Source organism: Balaenoptera acutorostrata, chromosome 3, assembly GCF_949987535.1.
Source record: "Balaenoptera acutorostrata chromosome 3, mBalAcu1.1, whole genome shotgun sequence".
Classification (NCBI taxonomy): domain Eukaryota; kingdom Metazoa; phylum Chordata; class Mammalia; order Artiodactyla; family Balaenopteridae; genus Balaenoptera; species Balaenoptera acutorostrata.
The window spans coordinates 49,159,836-49,176,648 of NC_080066.1; the positions used below are offsets into that span (position 1 = coordinate 49,159,836).

General features: G+C 42.5%; 1 long non-coding RNA gene across 1 annotated transcript in view; it reads right to left on the reverse strand.

Annotated features, from left to right (window-relative positions):
• LOC114236878 (uncharacterized) overlaps positions 1-16,203 on the reverse strand; it is a 41,345-nt gene extending 25,142 nt beyond the window's left edge. Inside the window, exon 1 of the long non-coding RNA XR_003622721.2 lies at positions 15,878-16,203. This is a non-coding gene — a long non-coding RNA (uncharacterized LOC114236878). The remainder of the gene's footprint in view (positions 1-15,877) is intronic.
• Between the last annotated feature and the right edge of the window lie 610 nt (positions 16,204-16,813).

A 16,813-nucleotide genomic window follows, 5' to 3' on the forward strand; every position in this document is an offset into this window, starting at 1 on the left:
ATCTTTGAGAATACCAAAGAACCCCAGTCAAGATTATTTTGGCTAGAAAAGAAAGCAATTTTGATATTCAAAAATTTGGCCTTCGGACATATACACACTACCAAATGTAAAATAGATAGGTAGTGGGAAGCAGCCACATAGCACAGGGAGATCAGCTTGGTGCTTTGTGACCACCTAGAGGGGTGGGATAGGGAGGGTGGAGGGAGGGAGACACAAGAGGGAAGAGATATGGGGATGTATGTATATGTATAACTGATTCACTTTGTTATAACACAAAAGCTAACACACCATTGTAGAGCAATTATACTCCAATAAAGATGTTTAAAAAAAAAACAAAAAACAAATGTGGCCTTCCTTAGTCAATTCCCAAAAGGGAAAAAACCAGCTAATCTTAGAAAGGTGGTAAATTTAAGTGATTCTGTAATCCAAGTTAGTCCTCAATCATGTTTTGAAATATAATGAAACGGTAAGGACTGGGAAAAGACATAGAAAGTTCCAAAAGTAACTCCAAATAGAAACACCAAGCATTTCTTTAAGAGGCTTTCGGTTTCTAAATTAGAGGATGAATAGCGTCTAACTGGAAAATAGCAGCAAGTTTGTGCTAGCGTGCCCGCTTCATGGTATTCATGGCAACCAAAAGAAAAAGAAAAAAAGAAAAATACTCTTAACGTATTCTATTACCGGATCATTTAAATCAGCATGAAACATATTTTTGTCGGTCACGTATTCCAGGTATCACCCTAGACAGCAAGTCAGCTAAATATGGACACATCCATACACAGGTTCTAAGACTCATACAACAAACAACTGGGCATGCACGCACTCTGGCATACGCATGCGCACACACAAACATATACATCCGAAACCTGCCCAGGCTTCCCTCTGGGTCCTTGAAAACTCTGGCATATTGTAAACCCAGGAAAGAATTTTAATCTACATGGTTTGAAAATAGGAGCCTTTTAAATATGCTGCATACAATTTGTGATGGTCATCTCTAAAATGCTGCTCCATTATCCTTTTCCATTTGGAATGAATGAGGCTAATTAATTTCAGGCCATACTTGATGAGGTCAGCACCATACGAGGGGTGCGTGCTAGACATTGCTAATCTCTTTCAGCTGAGAGTGATGAATTAAAGATGAAGCATGCCTTTGCAGGCCTAATTTAGAATGTATATCAAAAAACCTACAGCCAATAATACTATACCCTACAACAAAGGAAAACTGGTTCACTCAAACTCCCTGAGTTGTGTTGATTTTAAAGACATTTTCAGTCCTCTTTGGATTCCATCTGTGGATGGGTGAACCATATCAAGAAAATCAAGCCATCTCTCACACATAGCCATGTGGACAAAAAGTGGGATTAAAGGAAAGAAAGAAAGAAAACAGAAACAAAATACAACAATCAGGGTTTGATCCCTTGTGTATTAAAATTCCACCTACACATTAGACTTTATTTTTTTTTCCAGAGCTACCAGACTGACAAAGATCCCAAATTAGCAATACCTGTATTCAAGCAATGACCACCCAGCTTTGCTGGGACATTTCAAAGCAACATGCTAAATGAGGCAGCCTGTTGTTTTTAAAGCAGGTATCTTAATGAAGCTTATTAGGTTTTTCCATGTCTCTATTTTGAAAGCCAATAGAGATTGACCAGGTAGATAATGTGATACCTTTTATAAAGCCAAGAAAGAAATTGTAATACAGATGCCTCCAGGCCAAAATGTTCTTATGAAGTTAATGCTAAGCCAACTTCCGAGTTGTGAAAATGGAGGTACTCGCTGATCTAAACTCTAAAGAGAAGAAGGAATTAGTCTAAATTTCTCAAAGGTAACTACTCCAAGTCCCTAAGGGTGGCAAGAAAGGTGGTTCAGCCCAGAGACTAGAGAATACACCTTGCAAAAAGTATTTCAACATATCTAGCAAGAGAAATCCTGACATTCTAATGAGTGGGCATTTCCAACTGGTGGCCACAATAACTCCTGCCTCTGTATCTCGGTAGCCTTCACTAGCAAAAAGCTGCTTCGAATTAGGTCCAATCTACATGCTGAATCAATCTTTCATCCCTTTGATTGCTTCTGAAAATATTTATATTTCTTAATAATGCACATTTTGTCTTGCAACTTCTGATTAAACCCAGACGGGGTTTCCCAAAGCAGCCAACGTATGTGGAAGGGTGATTTGGGACAGGAAAAGGGAGATAAAAAACACAGGTTTTTCCCATTGGGGAACCATTAGAGAATATAAATCTAGCAATTTTGGTTATGTAAGCATAAGAGGAGGGTTGTAATAAATACAGATTGGAATATTACAGTGACCTAATGGAGATTACAGAATATTTTTATTATTGTGTGATTCTTCATTGCAGCTTAAACTCTTCGGCTGGTTAGCTTAACAGATTTTATGAAAAATTATTGTGGGAGAGATTTAGGAAGATTTCATATTACAACCAATAATAACCCACACAAATTATCATATCAAAATAATTAGAGCAGCAAAATAGTTATAATAGGGACACGACGAGATCATCTAAACTTTTTTTTTTTTATGAATAAGGAGCATAGTTTGGAAGATATTGTGGGAGGGAGGGTGGATTCCTGGTTTTGGGGCCAAGAGAAAAGGGGTCTAATTTCAACCCTGTCACCAATCAGCTGGGAGAACTTACAGAAGTCACCCAACCTCTCCAGACCTCAGGTTTTTCTTCTTGCTTTTATCTGGGAAATAAGGGAGGTAAAGTTCTCCTTGTACGTTTTAAATTCTATGGTTTTGTAAAGAACTATCCTTGTCCTTAAGCATTCCGTGCTCTCTGAAAGCAGAGAGGAAGAAAAGAGACTTCATCCAATGCTGAGTGTCCCCAGTGCCAGTCTCTGAGAGATGGCAGTCACAACTTCTCAAAGTACCTCATTTGTCACTTGTCCCTGCTCGCCTCCTCAGACATGGCTGTCATTTTTCTGTTCCTTACTTCTTCTCTCTTAGAGACCATGACAGCTGGAAGTACCCAAAAGCAATGCCCATAGTTTCATTTGACCCAACCACCCCATTTTAGAGATGAAGAAAATAAAGGCCAAAGAAGTGGAGGTCACATACTTAGTAACTGGTAAAGCTAGAATTTAAATCCAGGTCTATTTCCAAACCAGGATCTATTCTGCTATGACACACTGCCTCAGAGTCTGAGGGATTTTTATATTCCACGGATAAGTGGGTTTCTTGCGACCACTCAATGCAGTTGAAGACTCCTTGCAATTGGAAACGGGAACATAGGATAGGGAAGTGGCTTTGAATGTAGACTTCCTGGATTTGAATAACATGTCACCAACTTACTAGCAATGTGAGTTTCAGGCAAGTCCCTAACCTCCATAAGCCTTGGTTTGCTTTTTATTTTTCTCTTGGATAATGGAAAATAACACCAATATCTACCTCAGAGTTGTATAAGAGATTAAATAAAATACATGTGTATGTTTACCATAGTTCTGGTATATAGTCAATGTTGGCTGATGTTAATATCACCATCCTTTTCTTCTTCATTTACATAGTGAAAAACCCTGAAAGGATCCTAGGAGACCTAGGTATGAATTCTGACTGTGCTCCTATTAGTTCCATGGCCTCAGATAAGTCTCTGAGCCTCAGTTTACTCATCAGCAAAATGGGAATTTAAAATATCAACATTGCAGGATTTTGGTAAAAACCAAATGAGTTATGCATGTGATAATAACTTTCGTAAATAGGTAGAGTCCTATAAAAATACAAGGGTTGATGGTTTTATTAAACATTATTATTCCTAGGTCAGAAAGCCTCTGGATGCTTAGAGCTGGTTAACAGATGACAAAAGAGATAATGCCACTGATTTGTTTCTCAAATAAATCACCTTAGAAATGAGATACATGCAACACCATGTAATCATAAAAGAATAAATGCATTTCCTCAGTTATCACTGTTATCCATTTAATCCTATTCTACTGTTCTCTACCTAAACTTGCAATTCTCTCATAATTTTATCTTACCAGGGAATTAGAAGATGATTAGGTTGCAGGGACAGGGTTTAGAACAGGAAAACAGCACTCTCTTCTTTGCCTTCCAAGTAATTAGAGAAAGAAATATCTCAAAGTAAAGAAAACACACTTTATGAAATATTCAATGACAGCTTCCAAGAAGCCTTCATACCTTGTTAAAATACTGTCAGACTTTGCCATTGACCAGCTGTCCATTGCACGTGAACTTAAAAATATATACATTATTAAGATACAATTTTGTTTAAGCTAAAGAAGCATCATGGGACGGGAATTGTTTTCTGAGTAGGATTAGTAAAGAGTTGGGGCCTAAAGGTGTACGTCTATTTTAAAAAGAAATTTTCTGATTGCAGATAACTTCTCAATTTGATTTAGTGTCGAACGATAGTGATGGGGTTGATAAGTGAGCATTCATCGGTAATTCATCTTGTGCTGGTAGAAATTTACAGCAAAGCAGTGCTTTCCCAACAGTGACAAGCCCTATTAATCTTCTTCAGACACATTTCAATAGGTGTTCCCATCTGTGGCCAGCATCTAAACATTCTGGCATCACTGGCGACTTGAAGACACCTTCATTTCAAGTTACACTCGTGAAAATGTGATACTAGATTGTACTCTATTTTTTAACCTAATTCTCTCTCCTCATTCAATTAGCCTTTCTTGCCTAGATTTTCTGCTCATGTGTAACATCATTTCCCAGGGAGAGCTCTCAAAGATTTGGTTTCTCAGAGATGCACAATCTCCCCCAAGGTTAACAACTAACAACTTTTTTACAAATTAAAATTGCATAGATTCCAGTTCTGGCAGTCACTGGCCTCAGATTGCATACATCCTTAGAAAGCAGAACCTGCTCAAATACAGCATTGAGAAGCCTAAGGAAAAGAGGAAGGCTAGAAAATCCATTGTGTTCATATTCAGAATGCAATTTATTATCCTGAACTATGATGCTTAATTTCAGTGCAGGGGAATGCTGGGAAAAGGAGAAGCAATTAGGAAAACTGAACAAAAAATGAAATAGCAGCCAAGTGTTCAAAACAGCCACATGTACTCAACATAGTCAGTCTATAGGATAAAACCCCTCTCCTGTTCCTTTGCATCTGCTGGAGGACCTCCAGTTAAGAAAGAAACACAATAATCACTTTAGGGATAGCTTATTTCACTTAAATTGCCTTTATCTACAAGCAACATGCTCTATCTGGCTGCAAGGTTCTAGGTGAAAAATCTGGAGAGGGTGTTTGATTTTGGATTGCACCTATGTGCTTTTTTGTGCCATTTCATCCTCATAATGGATTTGGTCTTGCAAGGAAAGTGGATTTGAACAGCATTTTTCTTGTGCACTTTAGAAATCATTCAAAAGAGAAAACTGGCTTACATATTCTTAGTTTGGAAAGGTTAGACCTACCTGCATAATGAATGGATATTTTTAACTTTATTGAACTTTTTTGTTTGCATGTGATCTGACATGTATGTGTGTTACTAGTATGGGTGTATGTATGTATGTATATATGCATATGTATGTGTGTGTGTGTGTGTGTATATATATATATATATATATATATATATATATATATATATGTAATAAAGATATTCATTCTCAGAAAGATCTCCCGCCCTCACACAAATTATTTTTCACAATAATCATGAGTTTGTTATAGATCTCAAAAACCTTATTGTAGGTGGCAAGTTTAAATGTGCCATGTTAATAACTTGTTACCCAAGACAAATTAAGTCCTTATATGTCAAAAGCACTTGGCACTGTATTATCTACAAGACAAGTATTTATTGAATAAATGTTGAGTCCAATTTCATTTTAATGTGACTGACTGTATGTTTCAGCCTCTTAGACAGAGATAAAAACACTCAGACCCATAACTGTGTTGCAACATTACACCTAACTTGTCTATTTCTATTATTGTCTCCTAACTTAGAATATGGAAAGAAGGCTTTTTTTTTTGTTTTTTTGGGTTGTTGTTCTGAAGAGCAAGGGGAGAGATAGAAAAACGGCTGGCATTCAGCCTAAAGAGAAATCATTGAAACAAATTAATCCTATGCCGTTTAAATTGACGTGGTAATCCATCATCAGAGAAGGCAAACTCTGAAAGCAATCTAGAATCTGCCCTGCTCTCTCACTAGCCCTGGAGGCACAAAGATGGATAGTAAAGGAAAGGGAGGGGATCATAAAAGTTAGGGATGCCTTAGAAAATAATAAAATTGGTTATATCAGCTCTCACTGTCCCACCTCTGAAAACCTTCTTTGGAAAGGAGAGGTTAACTTTCAACAGTTGTCTTCCAAACTTTACCTCGAAGTGGTAGGTCATCTGCAGTTGAGCTCAGAGAATCTGCCTCCTTCTTGAGGCTGCCAGCCTACGGACTAGAGTCTAACCACTGCAGGACCCACAGTTACACAGAAACTTCCCTAAAGTGGCAAGGGTGGGGGTTAGGATTGGGGTTTCTTTGGGGTTTTGTTGTTGTTTTGTTTTTTGGTGGCCAAGAGTGGGAGGGAATCTTTTCTTCTCTTTTCTCCTATAATTATCTTGTTTTGCACCCAATGAAAAAGCATGTTATTGTAATTTTTAAAGTAAAACTTCTGTAACATCCCTAAAAACGGAGGCAAGCCATCATGCCCTGTCACTTATCTGTGTTTTTTTATTCTGGAGGCTTATTTTTCAAATTTTCTTCACTTCAAAAAGCCTGTGATATGTTGTTAAAACTTGCTCAAAATTCAAAAATTATACAAAACTCAAGTGTCCCATCTTGGTAGATAGTTAAGATGAAAAAAGCCTTGTAAAGGGCTCCATTGTAAAAACAATGATTCTGTATTTCCAACACACTGAAGCCTAAGGTTTTTGTTTTTGCTTTTGTTTTCCTCTTTAGCTTGTATATGTAATGATGTTTTCTTTTTTGTTATTGGGTTTTTTTGGGGGGGGTAGTGCAGAACCTCACCTCTTTACTATTGTCTGGACATAGAAATTTGAACACAGAAGTGAATATTATTTTCCAATTTAATAATGCATTAAGCTATAAAGGCAAGACAATTTGAAAATATTTTTTAATCTCAAAATCTGCTAACAATAGACAGTGTGTGAAGACAAAAACCCAGATACCTTAATGCCAAAGGCAAGAAGGCAGAAGGACACGAATGTAAACCATACCCAATATCTGCCCTATTTAAATTTATCTAGGATAGAGTTTCTTCTAGTTTATTAAGAAAACTTTACATGTTCCTGAAACTTCAGAGTAAACATCACACCTTTTCTCTATAATTAGAATTTTATTCACTTTTTTTTAAAAAGGATGAATAATTCTTGCATATGGACTAACGCTTTTTTAAAGTATTTAAGCATAAAAGACAAATTAGAGGCATTTCCCTGCTAAACAAGAAGAGAACAAAAGACTCTTATATAAAATATTCATCCACAGCCATGCCAGTTGCAATTTTACAAGTTGTTCGGAAAGAATAGATTCAGGTGTTTGTAAGTGTGTTTGTTTTTAATGGAACCTGGGAAATTTAAATAGTAGCTCTTCAATAACTGAACATTCAATTGCACTTTCTGAGAAAGATCTGATGCCTTTGAATTTGTTTTCAATGTATAAACAATGTAGACTTCAACACAATAGTATATGATTTTAAAAGCTATTAAATTAATCAAAATCATATGAAAAAAGTCAATGTGTAACTAAGCATAATTCTTGAAGACTATAAAGAAAAACATTGTTTAATATTTTTTAAACCCCATCCCCCCTCGCTTAAATTTCACTTCTTTCTATTTGGATGGCAATATGGCAACAAAGTATATGCAAAATAAAAATTTCCACCATAACTTTTGGAGTCAGTAAATACATTATTAACATGCATTCTGCAAGAAATAGGGTTGCCTAAATTTTTAACTTCTCCCTGACATGTGATGTAATGTGGTCCTGTCAATAAATACCCAATGTGACATTTATCACTGAAGTCAATATTTTCTTCCTTTTACATTTTCACTTTTGCTTTAAACTATTTTAAGTGATATCATCTCAGTCAATTTACCTCAGTCAAGCACATTGTAATCCCTTTGATAAGGTTGATTAATTTATTATAAATTGTAATGTAGGGATAAGAAAGGTAACTTTCTGTGTCCTGTATTCAAAAAAAAAAAAAAATCAGTGTAAATTTTATTTAAACATTATACTTCGTAAAGCCTCAAGCTGATACTTCCTATGGTCAAAAAAACTGAATATTATGTTAGCCTCCTCTCACTTTTGCACAGAAGTCCTTTATTTTTAATGTGTCCGTTCAACATTTCAAGAAACCATCCATTTAAGAAGAGAAGTGCAGTTGATAGTTAATTAATTAATTATGTTTTCTAAATTCATACATTATGTTTTTCTATTATGGCAGTATATCTGTCTTTGTCCATTTACTTACTTCTCTAATTATATGCTTTATATTGAAACTGGGGTTTTTCAGCCTTCTAAAAACCAATAGAATGGAAATTAGCCCTTATTTTCTCCTTCTGAAATTCACCTTGAGTTTGTGGCTAAAGAAAATTAAACAAGATAAATCCCCTTTGTTTTCTGTTTGTATTTTCTTTAAGTACACTGATGCAGCTAATTAACAATATAAATTTATCTGGATATTTGCCTTACTAACACCTTCACATTTAAATGACTGGCACTTGAAACCATTTGATTAATGCCTTTTTTGACAAACCAAAAATGAACTGTCATTTTAAAGATTTCATTACCAGTGTCCTAAGAGAAAAAAATACAGAATCAGACAACCTTTCCTCACTCTGTCCACTTCTAAATAAGAACTGATGTCCACATGGCTTTAGGTGTCTTTAAAACTTTCTCAGCTGGAGTTGCCTTGCAATATAATATTAAAAGCATATACAGACCACATCAGACTTAGTTAAATGGGCAACAAATCCCTTATGCTAGCATCTATAGCTAGAGCCTATTCTCTTTTAATTCTTCAATTCGTTGAAAAGTAAAATAAACAGAGTAGCATATTGTTGAATTTTAAAATAAATATATTAGGCAAAAGATGTTCACCTCTTGTTTAAATGCCCTGCCAAAGCTACCAAACTGAAAACTGACATTTTTACCTTGAAGTACCTTTCCATGATTTTGCAAGGCACAACAGCTTTACCATTACTAAGTTGCTTCAGCTTGTATTTCAACAATAGAGATTCCAAGGAACTCATTCAAAACTCTTTTTTGCACTGTTTTCTGCCAGACCCCCAGCATGTACACATGAGTGACAGCCTCTATCTAGTGCTTGAGTATATAAACCTTTAATCTATCATGGAACTTCTACCACCATAAGAATATATACACACCCATGTGCATATACCTTCATGCACATAACTATTATATAACTACTCATTAAAAATGCCACCAGGTGTGAAACCAGCAGAATGGATTTTCCTAATCTCATCTAGATTTTATGGCTATAATTTGGCTACTGACAAGATTCTAAATTAGCTTTTACTTAAATGAAAGAAGGTAAAACATGTATTAGGATTTGGTTTTTTTTTTTAAACCTCTCCCACAATAATTAATTGTTGCATACATGTTAGAATTGTTTTTAAAGTGAACTGGGTGGTCAGTTAAATAGAAGAAAATATTTCACTACATTGTGTTTTCTTATTCCCTGAAGTCCATCTCCGTGGAGTGAGCTGCCTTGATGGATGAGACTCTTGTCTCTTAGAATGGAAACCCGCTTTCGTAGGAAGGGTGGGGGTGGGGGAGGACCAGTGAAAGACAGAGCTCTAAAATCCTTGCAACTAGAGTGAATTTACCTTCTCTCCCTCCCCCTTCTTCCCTTTCACCCTTCCTTCCTTTTTTGCTACAGCCCCTTTGGTACATTAGTGTAGTTAACCTTCGCTCTGGCCGAGACCAAGAAGGGTTAATGGAGACCCGGCTTCTGACAGCCTCCAGGTCAGCGATGCTCTCGAGCTTCCATCGCAGGAATTAGAGGATTACCGAGGAATGAATTCGAGGCACCAATCGCCTCACACCTGAACACATCACTCCAAGCCATTGGGATTCATATTAAAAAAAAAAAAAAAATTCTCCCTTCTGCAAAACGGTTAATTAGATCTGCAGTTATATTTCCTGGTGCACCGAGGAGCCAAGTAGGGCAGCCTGAACTGAATTCCTCAATCTGCCAAGGAAATCGAGCAATTTGGAGAGAAGGAAAATAAATAAATAAATAAATAAATAAATAATAAAGCCAGCAAGCTATCGGTTTCTTCAGGAAGGGCAGATTTTTAGGAAAAGGTTAAGAGAGAGAAAGGGAAGAAGAAACGAAAAAAAATCTTCCCTTTCCTCACCTTCCGTCTCCCCTTTTCCCCCCGAAATTAGTGCCTTCTTGATTATTTGCAGCTGTTTCGAACCTCAAGGTTTGTTCACAGCAGCGACTGATGCCTTCCGCTTCCAGAAGTGAAAAGCCATTTTCGCGCCAGGACTTTGCTGCTTGAGTTTGGGGAGAAGGTTTTCTTCTCCTTCCCAGCAAACTCCACCCAAAGCCTTGCTAACTTCAGCGAGCCCCGCAAACCTTTGCGCCCTGGCACTTTAGGCTTCTGCACCCAGCCTTGGGGCCACAGAACCATTTCTCTCGCTGGACTGTCGCTTGAGACCCCCCCGAAAGCTGATTTCCCGCCTTGGAGAGGACGGGGACATCCTGGGGGCGTCGTTGGTGTGTGTCACCCTGCCTCTGCCTTCCTGCTCCACCTCAGACTTCCTCCCACCTGCCTAGGAGCCCCGAACCTGGAATCCACTGGCCCTGCGGTCCGCAGCGGGTTCCGCCACCCGGCGGCTGCCCTTGACACTGGGTGGGTGGGATGGAGAGGAAGCCCGCTGGGCTGGGCCGCTGCGTCCTCTCTGGAACACTAGGGGAGACGAGGGGGCAGAGGTGCATCCGGGAGAAAGTTCGGGGATGCTGCGTGGCGCGGCGGGGGAAAATGCAACCCGTTTGGGCCACGTCGTTACTCCGGGAAGCTGCCTGGAGAGCCCGCGCTGTGCGGGAACCTGCCAGCATCTCCACGCCGGGCCTGCGATCCCCTTCCGTGGCCACCTGACCACTGGCACTCGCGATGTGGAGCCCCGTGGCACCCAAGCCCTCTGTCCCGCGGCGGCCCGCGCAGCTCTCACCCAGCGCCAGCCCAGCCGCGCCGGGACGCGGCGGACTCCCTGCCGCTGGCTGCGCCCTCGCGTCTCCCGTCGAGGAGGGAGGGACACAGGCCTGCCCCCGGGAGCTCCCTGGCGGTGGTCGGGCCGCCCCCCTCGAGGCTCGCTCCCCCCTCTCAGCCTCGCCAAATCCCTGAAAGCCCCGGCCCCCTTCGTCACCCCGGGGGCTTCTAATCACTCCGTATCGATTTCCCTAACTCTTTTCATCCAGTTGAAGACACATCTTAAAACACTCCAGCCCGGAGTGTGCTCTGGGCTTTATCCACACTAATAAAATGATTTACCCTTCTCTCTGCGCTCTCCTCACAGAGGAAAATCGTTCGAGCCCCGGCTATTTGTGTGTGATCAGTAAATATTTAGTGCGGTGACATCCTCAGCTAGGCTTCTGATCGATTCGGGGCCCACCGGGAGGTGCGCACGGTCAGGGCGGGGCCGCGCCGAGCCCGCCGAGGGGGATCCTCCCGCCCTCGCCGCTGGCCGCTGATTTACTGCCTCTGCAACCAGCAAAGGGGGGGCGAAAGCGCGCCGGGAAAATTGGCTTTTCAACCTTTTTACTTTTGACATTCAGCTGCCTCCCCAGGCTCTAATTCTCGCCTTACTCCCCCCTCCCCACCCCAACCAAGGGCGCCCAGTGCGCCCCGCGCGCCCTTCCTGCGGCAGCGCGCTGCGCTCGCGCCCTCGCGGCCCGGGGACCACCTATCACAAGCCTACGCCTCGACGCGGGGAGGCCCAGGCCGCTGCCCTGGGAGTCGTCGCCTTCGGGGTGAAATGCACTCTGCCCGCCCACACCTCAGAGGGTCGAGGGGTTGTGGAGAAGCCGAGAGCTGCGGTGGCCCGGACGGGGAGCCACTGTCCTCGCTACCCTTTCTCAGACCCTCAGTCTTTTCCCCATTTCTGTGGCTGGTCCTCGACGCCCCTTGGGCCGGATGGCGTCGGGCGGGAACTTTACTTTCCTCGCAGAGACGCTCCCGTTTCCTTAGAAGCGGAAAAAGCGCTTAGCTTGGAGGAGTTGGAAGGGGGCCCCCTACCCTGATCTTGGCTGCCAGAGGGTTGCGGCCGCGGCAGTGACAGTGTCCTCGCCCCCCCCTGGCCTCCCCGAGGCGCACACTCTTTCCTTACTTCAGGGCCGCGCCCTGAATCTAGACACCAGGCAATGGGCACGACCTGGAGTAAGGCATGGCACGCTCTCGCCCCCTCCTACGGACCCACCACCTCGGGCCGCTGCCTTGTCAGAGTAGGAGGATGTGAGAGATACTAACCCCCTGGGCTCCACCGCTCTCCAGTCGGGGGCGCGGGCCTGAAAAACTCCAACACTGTCGCCCACCTGTTAGCGGCCCTGATCCCCTCTCACCTGAGGCCGGGGCTTCTGCAATTCCCCCAGGGTCCAGGGAGGGAGGTGAGCCACCTCGCTGGTTCACGCACCCCTCCCCAGCGCTAGCACCCTCTCCTTTGTCGCACACGTGATTTTCTAAACCGCTTTATCTGCAGACTATATCTTTATACTAATGCATACTTAATTGGTCCGTCTTGACTGTCCATATAAAACAATTTAATTAGGGTGCTTTCTTGCTTTGGAAAGCAAAGAAAAAAATCTGCCCAGTGCTTATTGTATTTAGCACCAATACAGGCAGAAAATGTAGCACAAGTTTTTGGTTGAAAGAGCACCTCTGTGCCCATTGAAGGGCGTTGATCCGAAAAGACAGAAAGGACAAGTAAAATCGATTTGAAGCGACCCTCTCTGTCCCTTTCACACCATTCAGAAACTCCATTCCTTCTAAGACAAAGACCAGCGCCTTGGGAATTCTCAGGGAAAAAGAGGACTCCAGTCCCACAAGCCTAGGGCACTTTTTAAAAACCTTCAATATTGCACTTAAAACCCGCTCTCGGTTCTGTGCCCCCCGCGTGCGGGTTTCACTGGCACCCCCTCCGAAGCGTCAGGCGGCGTGACTGACAACCCCCCACTCCCCTGCGGGCTCGGCCTTCTGGCCAGGCCAGACCAGGCTTTTAGGGTTAGTGCAGCCCTCACCTTTGACCCCCAAGATCGAAGTGGCTGCCACACTGCAGAGTGCAAAGCTACAACTCAGACCAGAGTTAAAACAAAACAGCAAAATATTTCTCTACTCCCAAACCCAGGGAAACCAGTTCTGGTTCGGCCGCCTGAGCCACCTTACCCAGTAATACCTCACTCAACCTTTTTTTTTCTTCTTCTTTTGCAATGAACTGCCCTAGCCACCTCTAAAGGAGGGAACTTGGGTTGTCAGGGCTGCATCGCTGGGTTGCGGTGAGTTGTCCTCCATTAGGAACCCAAACGCCAGGTTATCCGACAGGCGCCCTGGCTGGGGAAGGCAGTCATCGATCAGACCTGGCAGGAAAGGGAGGAGGGAGAGGAGGAGAGAGGAGGACAAGGGGAGGGGAGGAAAGAGGCTGAGCTGTGATCACCTTCACCTGCCCTGAGCCCGGCCCCCCTGTTCAACTATCCCTCGACCTTCTGCTGGGGTTAAAGGGGGCGGGGGTGAAAGGGAGGGGGGCACCCCCAGTTACACAAGTGGCCTCCTTCTATAAGAGAATGAGTTCATCACCTCCCCAGAGAAGCCTCACCATCCATCCACTCGTATAACTAATGAGACAAACCACAAGGAAAAACTTCTGTAGCCCGTATTTATGGTATTAATGAATAGTTAAAAAAAGATTTACACTTCTTATGATCAATATTCTGAGTTATTTCCCTCAAAGTATATAATTATAGTGTCTTCAGAGTTTTCATCATTGTTTGAGGTGGCAAAACCATTTGTAATTTTCATTAGCCAGTAAACATGTAATTAACATTCAGCACTGTGTTTAACTTAATTCCTGTCTAAGATAAGGACAAGAAGCAGCCGAAGAGGGTTAGTTCCATTTGTCAAGTCTGACATACATCTTACCATAACAGTTTCCTAAAATAAAAGATCCGTGTTTCCCCATTATTCTTCTCTTAAAACAAAACAAAAAAATTCCATTAGTTAAAACTGTATTAAACTGCGAGGGGAAGCATAGTTTATTCTCAATTTTTGCTAGTTACTGTATTCCTGCTTCCTTTATTCATTTTGGGAGGTGGATGAAGGGAGGGGGTGAATTAAGCATACATTATCTGAAGACAGAAAGTGGGGAACCCCTCCCCCAAAAGAAATAGGTTTCCTCTTCAGGAAAGTTCTAGAAGGGGAACTGGGAAGAGGGGGACATGAATCTGCAGGGGAGAGGGAAAAATCACTTGGGGGGGGGTTGAGTTAAAAGTAGAAAATAAGGATTTCAACGGATTCCTAGGGAAAATGTTGCCCTCCTGTTTCAAGTTCTATCTTTGATCTAGGGTGAGGGGAGCCTGTCTGCCAGTCTGCGAGGCTGCTGCTTTTTTCCCCTCCTCTCCCACCTCTGTTTTTTTCCAACTTGCTTTAGGATTAGCCTCCATCCCTCTCGACCCCAAACAGTGGAATTTGGCTGTGCCTTGGGTCGTCTTTGCTCTGCAATATCGCCTATAGTTGTTGGCGGTTTTCTGCTGAGGCTGAGCCGTTAGCTCCAGCCTCCGACTAAACTCATTAAGTTGGGAGATTTTTTTCAATTGGACGGGTGTTTTTAAAGTCTCGTCTTTCCAGCCCCAAACAAGGTGTAACAACGCACTCTTCCTTCTAAGGAATGAGATGAGAGACAAGGATCACTCCAGACATCTCCTACCTACGGTTTGGGGTTTTTTTTCTTAAAGGCGAGGCTTGCATTCCTTAGCAGCTATGTACAAAGCTCCCTGAAACCTCGTCTCTCTAAAGTTACTGTGCAGGGCTTTCCAAGGCTGAGAGCGCCTAATACATGGGGAAGCACTTCCCTGAGGTGGAAGATCTCTCCCTTCACCTTTCCTCTTTTTCCCTGCAGGCTAGTGCCTACTTTTTATCAGTTTGCACAATCGCTTAGATAAACACCGAGGAGGAGATTCTCTTTAATTATCAAAGACACATCTTTTCAGGGGGCCAACAAAGCATTTATTTCACCCGCCAAACTAAAGGAGAGTTATTCCAGTTTAGAAGGAAGATGCAAGCGGTTTGGGACCTTGAACAAGGCAAATATGGTTTTGGTATGTTTACTTACAGTATTTTCTCTCTCTCTCTCTCTCTCTCTCTCTCTCCTTTCTCACTTTCCTCCTTGTGCTGTGTGGGGTTGGGGATGACTTGGGGTTTTCAAAAAATCGGATTGCTAACGTGTATGAAATGCCTAGGACTGTGGTTTAAGGTGTTCGGGGAAGGGGGGACAGTCAATTCAATGCCTTGCCATATTTTATTACATGTGTGCGGTAGGAGAGGTGGTGGGGGGCGGGGAGAAGGGGAAAATACAATTGCGAAGCTGCCAAAATATGATTAAACCGAAGCGTAAAGACTGCGGTGCCTCCCATCTCCTCAAACTCATTTCCTTCGCTAGAGCAAACTAAAAACCAGTCCTATAAACGTGTTTTTCCAAGCAATAGACGACTCGGTTTTCTAGCAAAGGAGCTGCTAGGCTCTCACTAAGCGTCAGAATTTACTGTTCGATCTGCCTCTGCGCTGTATTTTGCAACCTTGTGCAACTGACATCCAGCCAGGCAGGGAGGGAGGAAAGCTCTGCCCGGCGCCCTCGGCCGCGGCTCCGGGAGGAGAGCGCTCGGTTAAGCTAGGAGAATCGCAACGAGAAGGGTACTCACCATCGGGCGGGGTGGTGGAGCTGGCGTGCGGATTTCAGGCAAACATTTACCTTTTTGCTGTCTATTACAACCGTGTCGGGCTGACTTAAGCAATTCTGTTCTCTGTCCAGAACGTTCAAGGAACGGTTCCTCATTTTTAAAAAGCCAGCGAGAGAGACGACAGAGACAGAGAAAGAAAAAAGAGAGGAGGGGGTGAGGGGGACGCACATAAACCCAGTTCAGAAAAAAAAAAAAAAAAAAATCATCACCTCTCCGCCAGTGACTCAGGAAACGCAGAGGTGGCGAGATCGGAGTTCGGTCCAACCAAGCCAGAGCCAATTAATTTTAAACCCTGAAGAATTATTCAGATTAAAATGTACAGAAGTTTCATTCTGCTATGCCTACGTGAGCTCAAAGTCGTTTCCCTTTAAGAGCTCTTTTCTTTTAAAGTTGCGTTTTAGGCAGCGAGGACTCTTACACTAGGGGGCAGACAGATACTGTACTTGCTCCAATCTTAAGCAATTTTTTCCCTCCCAGCATATGCTCTGATTTAGCACTGTAAATTTTTCAGAGGACCCAACTCTGACAGCCCCTGGTGATTTTCAAAGTACCACAAGCCAGTGGTTAAAAATTGCATTGACTTGGAAGTTCAGAGAGACACAATGGAAGCCCCTTTCTCTATTCATGGAGCTCCAGTGTGGTGGAAGAGAAAAACACACACGGACTAGATTGAGGGGAAGGAGGAATTCAATGAATCCTGGTGGACAGAACTGGTTTCTACTGAGTTCAGAGTTAATCTCGACATTTGCTGGGGTCTGTATTCATATTATGATTTAATTTGTGGAGAATTACAGCCACTTTCTGGAAGAAAATCATATTCCTGGGTGGCTTTTTTTCCCCCTACAGTAAAACAAATGTTTTTTCAACTTTCTCCGGCCAAATTAAAGCTTGCCATTC